Here is a 13,651-nt window from a genome sequence, read left to right on the forward strand (position 1 = left end):
AAATTGAAAAATAAAAACCATATGATTATCTCAATAGATGCAGAGAAGGCCTTTGACAAAATTCAACATCCATTTATGATAAAAACTCTCCAGAAAGCAGGAATAGAAGGAACATACCTCAACATAATAAAAGCTATCTATGACAAACCCACAGCAAACATTATCCTCAATGGTGAAAAATTGAAAGCATTACCCCTACAGTCAGGAACAAGACAGGGGTGCCCACTTTCACCGCTACTATTCAACATAGTTTTGGAAGTTTTGGCCACAGCAATCAGAGCAGAAAAAGAAATAAAAGGAATACAAATTGGAAAAGAAGAAGTAAAACTTTCACTGTTTGCAGATGACATGATCCTCTACATGGAAAACCCTAAAGACTCCACCAGGAAATTACTAGAGCTAATCAATGAATATAGTAAAGTTGTAGGATATAAAATCAACACGCAGAAATCCCTTGCATTCCTATACACTAATAAAGAGAAAGTAGAAAAAGAAATTAAGGAAACAATTCCATTCACCACTGCAACAAAAAGAATAAAATACTTAGGAATATATCTACCTAAAGAAACTGAAGACCTATACATAGAAAACTATAAAACACTGGTGAAAGAAATCAAAGAGGACACTAATTGATGGAGAAATATACCATGTTCATGGATTGGAAGAATCAATATAGTGAAAATGAGTATACTACCCAAAGCAATTTACAAATTCAACGCAATCCCTATTGAGCTACCAGCCATATTTTTCACAGAACTAGAACAAATAATTTCAAGATTTGTATGGAAATACAAAAAACCTCGAATAGCCAAAGCAATCTTGAGAAAGAAGAATGGAACTGGAGGAATCAACTTGCCTGACTTCAGGCTCTACTACAAAGCCACAGTCATCAAGACAGTATGGTACTGGCACAAAGATAGACATATAGATCAATGGAACAAAATAGAAAGCCCAGAGATAAATCCACACACATATGGACACCTTATCTTTGACAAAGCAGGCAAGAATATACAATGGAGTAAAGACAATCTCTTTAACAAGTGGTGCTGGGAAAACTGGTCAACCACTTGTAAAAGAATGAAACTAGATCACTTTCTAAAACCGCACACAAAAATAAACTCAAAATGGATTAAAGATCTAAATGTAAGACCAGAAACTATAAAACTCCTAGAGGAGAATATAGGCAAAACACTCTCTGACATAAATCACAGCAGGATCCTCTATGATTCACCTCCCAGAATACTGGAAATAAAAGCAAAAATAAACAAATGGGATCTAATTAAAATTAAAAGCTTCTGCACAACAAAGGAAAATATAAGCAAAGTGAAAAGACAGCCTTCTGAATGGGAGAAAATAATTGCAAATGAAGCAACTGACAAACAACTAATCTCAAAAATATACAGGCAACTTATGCAGCTCAATTCCAGAAAAATAAACGACCCAATCAAAAAATGGGCCAAAGAACTAAATAGACATTTCTCCAAAGAAGACATACGGATGGCTAACAAACACATGAAAAGATGCTCAACATCACTCATTATTAGAGAAATGCAAATCAAAACCACAATGAGGTATCACTTCACACCAGTCAGAATGTCTGTGATCCAAAAATCTGCAAGCAATAAATGCTGGAGAGGGTGTGGAGAAAAGGGAACCCTCCTACACTGTTGGTGGGAATGCAACCTAGTACAGCCACTTTGGAGAACAGTGTGCAGATTCCTTAAAAAATTGCAAATAGAACTACCTTATGACCCAGCAATCCCACTGCTGGGCATACACACCGAGGAAACCAGAATTGAAAGAGACACATGTACCCCAATGTTTATCACAGCACTGTTTATAATAGCCAGGACATGGAAACAACCTAGATGTCCATCAGCAGATGAATGGATAAGAAAGCTGTGGTACATATACACAATGGAGTATTACTCAGCTGTTAAAAAGAATACATTTGAATCAGTTCTAATGATATGGATGAAACTGGAGCCGATTATACAGAGTGAAGCAAGCCAGAAAGAAAAACACCAATACAGTATACTAACACATATATACGGAATTTAGAAAGATGGCAATGATGACCTTGTATGCAAGACAGCAAAAAAGACACAGATGTGTATAATGGACTTTTGGACTCAGAGGGAGAGGGAGAAGGTGGGATGATTTGGGAGAATGGCATTGTAACATGTATAGTAACATGTAAGAATCGAATTGCCAGTCTATGTCCGACGCAGGATACAGCATGCTTGGGGCTGGTACCCGGTGATGACCCAGAGAGACGTTATCGGGAGGGAGGTGGGTGAGGGGTTCATGTTTGGGAACGCATGTACACCCGTGGTTGATTCATGTCAATGTATGGAAAAAAAAAAACCCTAAAAGCTGTCTGTCCTTCTTTCATAGCAACAATAAATGAAATAAACAAAATGTAATGTGAAACTACTCCATGTCATTAAAAAACAAGTCAATAGGAATATTAGTAACGATGTATTCAGAAGTTTTTTTTTTTCAAAACTTGAGCTTAGAAGTATAAAAGATCTGTTAGATTTTACATGATAAGTACATACTGTTGAAGGATAATATTTCTCTGCCTTTGCTCTTTGAAAAGTTATGCTACCTTTGGTTCTGATGGCTTTTGTGGACACCTGTGTGTTAACCTTCCAGTATCTTTCACCTCCTACTGTCCAAAAACCGCCTTTTGAGGCAGCACCTCTTTCTCCACTGTGGATAGTCTTCAAGGGGCTATCATTAAAGACCCTCTGCCTCACTGAGCCAAGGAGGAGGATCTTTAATTTTGAGTAAAGGGACACAACATTAAAAAAATATGGAGTTGATTCACCTAGTGCTGGCATGTTGACTAGATAATTTAGTCAATTAATACTTGTTCTCTTGATTCAAAAAGCAAAAGCAAGCAAGGCTTTGATAGCTTTCAGGATAATGGAAAAGGGCTTCTTGCCTTTTCCAAGACTGACTTTTAGCCATTCCTTTGATTGTGTGGTTACCTCATTTTCTTTCAATAAATTCTCTGTTTGTTTACATTACTATGGTAGGCAGATCCTCATGATCCCGAATGACCCACTTCGTAATCCACTTCCCTTGGAAATGGGAAGGTCTAGTAATTTGCTTCTAACCAGCAGAATGAAGATGGCTTACACTCCCATGTTTATGTTCAGTTCACTACAGTCGCTCAGTCGTGTCCGACTCTTTGCGACACCATGAATCCCAGCATGCCAGGCCTCCCTGTCCATCACCATCTCCCGGAGTTCACTCAGACTCATGTCCATAGAGTCCGTGATGCCATCCAGCTATCTAATCCTCTGTCGTCCCCTTCTTCTCCTGCCCCCAATCCCTTCCAGCATCAGAGTCTTTTCCAATGAGTCAACTCTTCGCATGAGGTAGCCAAAGTACTGGAGCTTCAGCTTTAGCATCATTCCTTCCAAAGAAATCCCAGGGTTGATCTCCTTCAGAATGCACTGGTTGGATCTCCTTTCAGTCCAAGGGACTCTCAAGAGTCTTCTCTAACACTACAGTTCAAAAGCATCAATTCTTCAGCGCTCAGCCTTCTTCACAGTCCAACTCTCATATCCACACATGACAGGAAAAACCATAGCCTTGACTAGACGGACCTTAGTCGGCAAAGTAATGTCTCTGCTTTTGAATATGCTCTCTAGGTTGGTCATAACTTTTCTTCCAAGGAGTAAGCGTCTTTTAATTTCATGGCTGCGGTCACCATCTTCAGTGATTTTGGAGCCCCCCAAAATAAAGTCTGACACTGTTTCTACTGTTTCCCCATCTATTTCCCATGAAGTGATGGGGTCAGATGCCATGATCTTCGTTTTCTGAATGTTGAGCTTCAAGCCAACTTTTTCACTCTCCTCTTTCACTTTCATCAAGAGGCTTTTTAGCTCCTTTTCACTTTCTGCCATAAGGATGGTGTCATCTGCATATCTGAGGTTATTGATATTTCTTCTGGTAATCTTGATTCCAGCTTGTGTTTCTTCCAGTCCAGTGTTTCTCATGATGTACTCTGCATATAAGTTAAATAAGCAGGGTGACAATATACAGCCTTGACATACTCCTTTTCCTATCTGGAACCAGTCTGTTGTTCCACGTCCAGTTCTAACTGTTGCTTCTTAACCTGCATACAGATTTCTCAAGAGGCAGGTCAGATGGTCTGCTATTCCCATCTCTTTCAGAATTTTCCACAGTTTATTGTGATCCTCACAGTCAGAGGCTTTGGCATAGTCAATAAAGCAGAAATAGATGTTTTTCTGGAACTCTCTTGCTTTTTCCATGATCCAGTGGATGTTGGCAATTTGATCTCTGGTTCCTCTGCCTTTTCTAAAACCAGCTTGAACATCAGGGAGTTCACAGTTCACGTATTGCTGAAGCCTGGCTTGGAGAATTTTGAGCATTACTTTACTAGCACGTGAGATGAGTGCAATTGTGTGGTAGTTTGAGCATTCTTTGGCATTGCCTTTCTTTCGGACTGGAATGAAAACTGACATTTTCCAGTCCTGTGGCCACTGCTGAGTTTTCCGAATTTGCTGGCAGATTGAGTGCAGCACTTTCACAGCATCATCTTTTAGGATTTGAAATAGCTCAACTGGAATTCCATCACCTCCACTAGCTTTGTTTGTAGTGATGCTTTCTAAGGCCCACTTGACTTCACATTCCAGGCTGTCTGGCTCTAGATTAGTGATCACATCATCATGATTATCTGGGTCTTGAAGATCTTTTTTATACAGTTCTTCTGTGTATTCTTGCCACCTCTTCTTAATATCTTCTGCTTCTGTTAGGTCCATACCATTTCTGTCCTTTATCGAGCCCATCTTTGCATGAAATGTTCCCTTGGTATCTCTAATTTTCTTGAAGAGATCTCTAGTCTTTCCCAGTCTGTTGATTTCCTCTATTTCTTTGCATTGATCACTGAAGAAGGCTTTCTTATCTCTCTTTGCTATTCTTTGGAACTCTGCATTCAGATGCTTATATCTTTTCTTTTCTCCTTTGCTTTTCACTTCTTTTCACAGCAATTTTTAAGGCCTCCTCAGACAGCCATTTTGCTTTTTTGCATTTCTTTTTCCATGGGGATGATCTTGATCCCTGTCTCCTGTACAATGTCACGAACCTCATTCTATAGTTCATCAGGCACTCCATCTATCAGATCTAGGCCCTTAAATCTATTTCTCACTTCCACTGTATAATCATAAGGGATATGATTTAGGTCATACCTGAATGGTCTAGCAGTTTTCCCTGCTTTCTTCAATTTGACTGTGAATTTGGTAATAAGGAGTTCATGATCTGAGCCACAGTCAGCTCCTGGTCTTGTTTTTGTTGACTGTATAGAGCTTCTCCATCTTTGGCTGCAAAGAATATAATCGATCTGATTTTGGTGTTGACCATCTGGTGATGTCCATGTGTAGAGTTTTCTCTTGCGTTGTTGGAAGAGGGTGTTTGCTATGACCAGTGCATTTTCTTGGCAAAACTCTATTAGTCTTTGCTCTGTTTCATTCCGCATTCCAAGGCCAAATTTGCCTGTTACTCCAGGTGTTTCTTGACTCCCTACTTTTGCATTCCAGTCCCCTATAATGAAAAGGACATCTTTTTGGGGTGTTAGTTCTAAAAGGTCTTGTAGGTCTTCATAAAACCGTTCAACTTCAGTTTCTTCAGTGTTACTGGTTGGGGCATAGACTTGGATAACTGTGATACTGAATGGTTTGCCTTGGAGATGAACAGAGATCATTCTGTCGTTTTTGAGATTGCATCCAAGTACTGTATTTCGGACTTTTGTTGACCATGATGGCTGCTCCATTTCTTCTGAGGGATTCCTGCTGCAATGGTCATCTGAGTTAAATTCACCCATTCCAGTCCATTTTAGTTCACTGATTCCTAGAATGTCGACGTTCACCCTTGCCTTATTGTAATTAATGTCCTCAGTTAAGTGAAAAGGGAGATTATCCTCGGTGGGCCTAATTCAATCAGTGGTTCCTTTATAAGAATTACTGTCTTCCTAAAGAAAGAGATTCTACTGATTTTGAAAAACAAGTTTCTTGAGTTTTAAAACTGCATGGAAACTATGAGATGATACTTACTTGTTGTTTTAGACTGTTTTATTTTGAGGACTTTGTTACACAAAAATAAAAAACTAACCCAGTTGTCTTAGTTAGTTTCTGTTGCTTTCAACCAAAGGACTCTGACTGACAAAACTTGCTAGATCTCGTTAAAACTTCCTTGGCTGCAATCTGTGAAGCATATTTTAATCAATAAGCAACAAAAACAGTTACCTTCCTCTTAGGATTAAATGTCACAAAATATGCTGTTTCTATGTACCTATAGTTTAGCAAAAGTAAAATAGTCTCTGTCTGCTAGGATCAGCTAAACCACCTATTCTCTAACTTTTTTGTCTCAGAACCTTTTATACCCAAAATTATTGAATATCCTAAATAGCCTTTATGTCATTATGCTTACCAATACTTCACATATTTGAAAATAAAACTGAGATTTTAAAATACTTGCTTATCATTTAAAACTATAAGCTCACTAAATGTTAACAGAAATAACATGTTTTTTTTGAAAAGTGACTGTTTTGAATAGTGACTAATATTTTCAAAAATTAAAAAAAAATCTATATTGAGAAGGTTGGCACCATTTTACATTTTTAAAAACTTCTTTAATATCTCTTAGTAGAAGCAACTAGACTTCATATCTGTTTCTGTATTCAATCTGCTATATTTTTGTCAAACATATGGAGAAAAACTGGCCTTCCACAGATATGTATTTGGAAAAGGAGGGATATTTTATAAGCCTTTCTAGATAATTATGGATATTCTTTTTTATATTATGCCAAAAACTTACATTATGCCAAAAACTTATGCCAAATTACAGTTTCCATATCAATAACCTCAGATATGCAGATGACACCACCCTTATGGCAGAAAGTGAAGAGGAACTAAAAAGCCTCTTGATGAAAGTAAAAGAGGAGAGTGAAAAAGTTGGCTTAAAGCTCAACATTCAGAAAACGAAGATCATGGCATCTGGCCCCATCACTTCATGGGAAATAGATGGGGAAACAGTGTCAGACTTTATTCTTTTGGGCTCCAAAATCACTGCAGATGGTGATCGCAGCCATGAAATTAAAAGACGCTTACTCCTTGGAAGAAAAGTTATGACCAACCTAGATAGCATATTCAAAAGCAGAGACATTACTTTGCCGACTAAGGTCCATCTAGTCAAGGCTATGGTTTTTCCACTGGTCATGTATGGCTGTGAGAGTTGGACTGTGAAGAAGGCTGAGCACCGAAGAATTGATGCTTTTGAACTGTGGTGTTGGAGAAGACTCTTGAGAGTCCCTTGGACTGCAAGGAGATCCAACCAGTCCATTCTGAAGATCAACCCTGGGATTTCTTTGGAAAGAATGATTCTAAAGCTGAGGCTCCAGTACTTTAGCCACCTCATGCGAAGAGTTGACTCATTGGAAAAGAGTCTGATGCTGGGAGGGGTTGGGGGCAGGAAGAGAAGGGGATGACCGAGGATGAGATGGCTGGATGGCATCACGGACTCTATGGACGTGAGTCTGAGTGAACTCTGGGAGATGGTGATGGACAGGGAGGCCTGGCGTGCTGCGATTCATGGGGTGGCAAAGAGTCGGACATGACTGAGCGACTGAACTGAACTGATACTCAGTGGGGAAGACGGGCTTTAGAATATATTTCATCATGGGTAGAAATATTTCTAAAAACAATATTGTTGAACTAACTGCAAAGAATGTCAAAACTAAAGTAGCTACAGAAAGAACATTGCTGAGTTTCTGCAAATGAAGAAACAAACCTTAATAGTCTCTGTGTTTATCTTCTGCTCAAGATAAAGACATTCTTTTATGACTTTAACTCTCAAATAGTTCATATGCCAACCAGAGATATTCACTCTTCAGGGAAAATCAAGATTTTCTGCCAGAATGTGATGGAAAGAAATTGGAATAAATCACTATAAAAACAATCAATTTTATAGCAAGTATCTCTGAGGTTTCTGATATTACAATACTTAAAACATAATAACTTGTTTAAAATTTAAATCTTTAAAATAAATGTAATCCTGAGAAAGGGTTCCACTTTTCAGAAGAAAAAAAAAACAGATATCACCCCTATATTTTAAAACTAAAAATTCTATTTTTTTAAAATTTGGAAACAAAATAACCAGTATCAAAGTCTGAAAAGTAGAACCTTGACAATATTTTCCGAGGAGAATGTAAATTACATTGGTAAAGGTAATAAGACTTGTCAAATCCACCCTAAAAAAAAAAAACAACAAAAAACAAAATGGAAACCAATTTTATTGACCTTAGCAAAATATACCAGTGAAAAAGTATACCAATTTGCGGCTATTATTCTGTCCTAGTGTTACATCTTAAATAAAGTAGATGTTAATTGCCCTTGGAAATTAAATGCAACATAAAAATTCTTAGGAAAAGACATTTTTTTCTGTAGTCAAGAAAATGCTGCTCTTTTAGATATTTCCTTGGCTGACACTAAAAGGTCTTATTTCATAGTGTTTTTGAAAAATTGATTGTTTAATAAAGCAATCTGTGCAGATGAAACTGCCTGGAGACAACCAGTCATAATATCCCTGTATAAAAGGCAAAAAAACAAAAAGGATGATGCAGAATGTCTTGGAGCATATGTTATAAATACATAGAGTATCTTCTCAACAGAGAATCAATTGTGAAATAATTTCTACTACTTCTTACTCATAATTTAAAATTATATATTCATTGTTCATTAGCCCTGAAAAGATGAAAGGGAGAATGCATGTTAATTATCAGGATTTAAATAGATATTAAGAAACTATCATATCTGAGATAATAGATAGACCATTATCCATTTATATTGACAATGTTTTGTTTCAGAGATCCTCATTATAACATTTCTATTTCTTCTTTAAATTCTCTTCTTAAACTTTTCTATTAGCTTCCTTTTAATACTGCCAATCAAAATGTCTTCAACGCTTAGCAAACAAGAGGCCAAGTCTGTTGACAAACACCAGATGATCAGAATTTATAATGATTACAGCAGAGAAGGTTCTCTGAAGAAACCTGGCTACCTCCACACTCTAAGAGATCTTGCAGTCCTCACCAAGATAGAAAAAATTATTTTTTTATAAAGGAGAAAGTGGTATTTGCTTTAAATTTTATTTTTGAATATTATTTTATAAAGATCTAAGAAAAATAAGTTTTGAAAAATAAGTCAGCATCTTATGTTCTTTCAAATAAACCACTTCATCATGGTTTTGTATGGAGCTCTGCAAAGTTACCTCTCCCATCTTCCCAAATTTTGCCATTTTTCCTCTAAAATAATTTAGTAGTTCTCTGTATTATTATTCAAAATATCTCTTTAGAAGAATTTAGAGGGTCCACACACTGGCTCCAAACCAGAATGCAACTAAGACTAAAGTGATTTCAAAGTGAAATGAACAAAATGTGAAAATTAGACATGTATCCAAACTCTCTGACAAGATAGGTAAAAAATAAATGTTTATTCCACAGTTTGGTGTTGTTTAGTTGGTGAGTCATGTCTGACTCTTTTGTGACTCCATGACCTGTAGCCCACCAGGTTCTTCTCTCTGTGGGATTTCCCAGGGAAGAATACTGGAGTGGGTTGCCATTTCCTTCTCCAGGGGATCTTCCCAACCCAGGGACAGAACGTGTGTGTCCTGTACTGGCAGGTGGATTCTTTACTACTTAGCCACCAGGGAAGTCCAACAAAATCTAAATGATTTTGAATGTATTAGAATTTCATTTTGGAAAAAACCCACCACTTGTGTTCCCAAAATAATTTGGAAAAGTTTAAATCTTTTTCTGGAGCAATATTTGCATATGAACTTTTGCTAATAAACACCTTACAGCTACTTTAGTAAAAAAGATCTTGTTTTGGTACTTTCCAAACCTTCACTATTAGAAGTGAAAAGAGCCACCATTTAAATCCTGAAGATAGTTACTGAACGTCTTCATAAATAATAAATGAAGCAAGTACAGAGTTGTCTATGGGTTTTGAGAACAGGACTTCTAATTCCTCTTTCTCCAAATTCCTTTACTCTTGCGTCAAAACTCATAGAAGAAACCATACAATAAAATCAGAAGTATCTCTAATACCTGTTAAATTTACTAAACAAGGAAGCCATTAGACTGAGGTGGCTTTAATGGTTTAGTAACCTGCATAAGCAAATCAAAACTTTAGCCTGTAATTTTAGCCTGTGACTTTAGCCTCCAAGTTAAAACAAAACAAAACTGGGACTTCCCTGGTGGTCCAGCGGCTAAGACTGTGCTCCTTATACAGGGGACCAGGTCGACCCTTGGTTAGGGAACTAGGTCCCTCATGCTGCAACTAAGATCCACCATAGCCTAATTAATTAATTTTTTAAAAAGCAAAACCTAAGGACAATCATGGGCTTCCCAAATGGCCCTAGTGGTAAATAACCCACCTGCCAGTGCAGAAAACATAAGAAATGCGGGTTCAATCCCAAGGTAGGGAAGATCCTCTGAAGAAGGGAATGGCAACCCACTCCAGTATTCTTGCCTGGAGAATTCCATGGACAGAGGAGTTTGGTGGGCTACAGTCCATGGGGTTGCACAGAGTCCAGCAGGACTGACACAACTTAGCACGCGCACACACAAGGACAACCAATCACAGTCAACTAGGCTTGCTCCAATAATGCAACTGCATAAGCTATAGTCAATCAAATAATATTCTTGCTTTGCTTCCACCTCTTCTCTATCAGTCTTTCCTCTAACCTCTGTTAACAGAAGGTTTCTAATCTCTTATGCTTTGGAGCTGCCTCATTCTAATTGATTTTCATTCACATAAACTCTTGAAAGTCTTAATATGCCTCAGTTTCTCTTTTAACACTTCTCAGTAAGAGTATCGTTGTGCCAAAGGAATAAATGGGTCATTATTATTTATTGAGACTATTATTCCAGTATGCTAGACAAGAGAATCCCATGGACAGAGGAACTCGGAAGGCCACAGTCCATAAGGTTGCAAACAGTATAACATGACTGAAGTGACTTAGCATGCACAACAGTTGCAGAAAATGTCCCACATGGCATACAATTATTTTATTTAATCCTTACAATAACTACATGAGGTGACTAATGAAGCCTCTCCTCTCAGGGAGCTTAAGCAACCTATGCCAGACTGATGGCGAGATAAGAACAGGACTTTGAACCCAGGAATTCTGTCTCCAGAGCTTGTTTCCTTCTGCACAAAACTAGTGAGAGGCCCTTAAATATATATGCTCAGGGTAAAGAGTGTGCATCTTCACCCCTATAAGTTGTTCAGTTTGAAAATAAGGGAAACTGGAATTATTTTGGGAGTTCACTCAAGCTGAGGTCTTGAGTGCACTCAAGGTGACAACTGCTGAGCAAAGCTGTGGTGGCCCCACTCCAGGGAGAGCATGATTGCTTCCTTAACTCTTGCTGTTTATCTTAAAATTTCCACATCAGCCTTTGTTCTACATTCCTATTAGATAGCCAGAAAGGCCAGAGTCCTATATAAGTTCTCACTGACACTGTTATTATAGACCAGTCCAGAGTCTCTCCATTCACTTTTCCCACTGGGAAAAATTTATGCTAATTGTTTAGAGTAAAACATAACTGGAGCTGTCCTACGGCTCTGAACTTGGACTAACAATAGCAATAACAATAATAGCCAGGACCTTCTGTCCTAAGCCTTCTGGTAAGGGTTTATGTGTATTATCCTACTTATTCCTACAACAATCATTTGAGGCAAGCATGATTATTAAAAATGAGAAAAATGAGGCTCAGAGAGGATAAGCAACTAGTCTGAAAGTGTTTTTTATTTACAAAGTTAACTGACTACAAGTTAATTAGCATTACTTTTGTATCCATTTACTTCAAAAAAGAACATGAGTCAATTAAGCACAGAGCAGTGACCTTTCAGTTAGTCTATACAATCCTAGGTCTTTCATACTATTGTACTAATTTCACTTTGCAATTTATTAATATCTTTTAAAAACACTGCCTAAGTCTAACAAATCATTACTTTGGTATTTATACACTTAGAACATGTGCCATGGAGAAGCCAGGTGAAGCAAAAATGTTGGCAAAATATTTATAGAATGAATGTCCCAGTCCAATACTCCCATGTCCAGTGAAGTACAACAAGCTGCCTTTTGAACACTCTGAAGTTGCTTATTTAATGAAAACACACACACATACACACAAAAGCACACAAATCTATTATCAGGCATGAGATGGAATGAGTAACCTCTGCTCTGAGTATGCAAATTAAAGTTTTAAATGGATTTTTCCAGGCAAATTCAATAAAATAACCAAATACACCTGAAATATCATATTCCTCCCTGGAGCTCTCAAGTTCCTTGCTACTGTAGTCTATGTTGGAACCCCATATAAAACCTCTTAGACTGTCAACCTCTACCAGACATGCTGAAGTGACACTTGGTAATGCGCACACTCAGGGCAGAATTGAATTTCAGAGATCACCAACAACCACCTCCACCCAACCCCATTGGTCCCTGGCCTCCATAAAAGTTCAGCATTTCATGTCATGAAGTCATAGCAAAAAGCAATTTTTCTTCATTCAAACATTTAAATAACTCACAACCATTATTTGGCTTATACTTCACAGCCCCAGGTGAACCAAGTACTCATTTTTAAGCAACTTAGAGCATTGCAGATTTATTGATTCTACTTCACAGGAAGTATTTGATTTCTTAGGATAAATGAGTTCTGACGAGCTATAGTGGAGACCATGGAAAAGTGAAAATGAAATAAAGAATCAGTCTGTCACCCCAAGGCTCATTTAGCTTGTCACTCCTACTAATAACTTTAGCAATGTCTAGGACTCTGTTCATTTCTTGTTTTCTTCTTACCTTTTGTCTTTCTTTCTTTCAGGCTTCAGGTTTCTCTTGGACAAAAAGGGAAGGTAAGTGTCAAGCAGGAAATGTAGCAGAAGAATTTAAATCAGGTCTAAGAAGCAATGATAGGGGCATCCACAGCATCCCATGACCCAACAGCCTCTCACCAGTGGAGATCTAAAAGCTCAGGAGAGGAAGGTTCATTGCACTATTATATCCATGTGACAGAGGTCCAGCTCAGCCCAAGCTGACAGGAGGGCTCTGTGGGTGGGGCCCCCAGGAACTGCTGCAATCACCTGTGTATTGTGAAATGCACATAATGCTTTCTTGTCTTAAAATATTGCCATTGCAGCCTTCCTCAGTGTGCCAGATTTTGAGAAACATTAATTTGGTTATCTCACTGGTGATCAGGAACCAAATATCATGTAGCAATTTATTCACTTATCATTCATCCAACAAAACAAAATTACTGGTGACCTGCTATCTAAAGTACTGCACTAGGTAGTAGAAAGAAAGAGCTCTAAATGTGAAGAATGTGCCAAAATACATGGACTTCCACAAACATATTAATATATCCTTCCACTGCCCCTTCACTCAACTCCCAGTTGTCTGTGTTTGCTTGGGAAAAAGGAGGGCTAGAGATTTCACAGAAGCAGGAAAGTACAAGGATTAGGAGCACTATTCCAAAAGTTATATCACTTAGGTTCCAATTGCAACTCTGACATATTTTAATTAAGTAACTTTGGACATGTTTTGTAACTGCTATGTG

General features: G+C 37.9%; 1 protein-coding gene across 1 annotated transcript in view; it reads right to left on the reverse strand.

The window, feature by feature from the left end:
- The window catches only part of FAR2 (fatty acyl-CoA reductase 2), a 92,127-nt gene extending 79,069 nt beyond the window's left edge, over positions 1-13,058 (reverse strand). Inside the window, exon 1 of the mRNA XM_005680707.3 lies at positions 12,898-13,058. The gene's annotated coding sequence lies outside the window, so the exon portion shown is untranslated. The remainder of the gene's footprint in view (positions 1-12,897) is intronic.

Source organism: Capra hircus, chromosome 5 (assembly GCF_001704415.2).
Source record: "Capra hircus breed San Clemente chromosome 5, ASM170441v1, whole genome shotgun sequence".
Lineage (NCBI taxonomy): Eukaryota > Metazoa > Chordata > Mammalia > Artiodactyla > Bovidae > Capra > Capra hircus.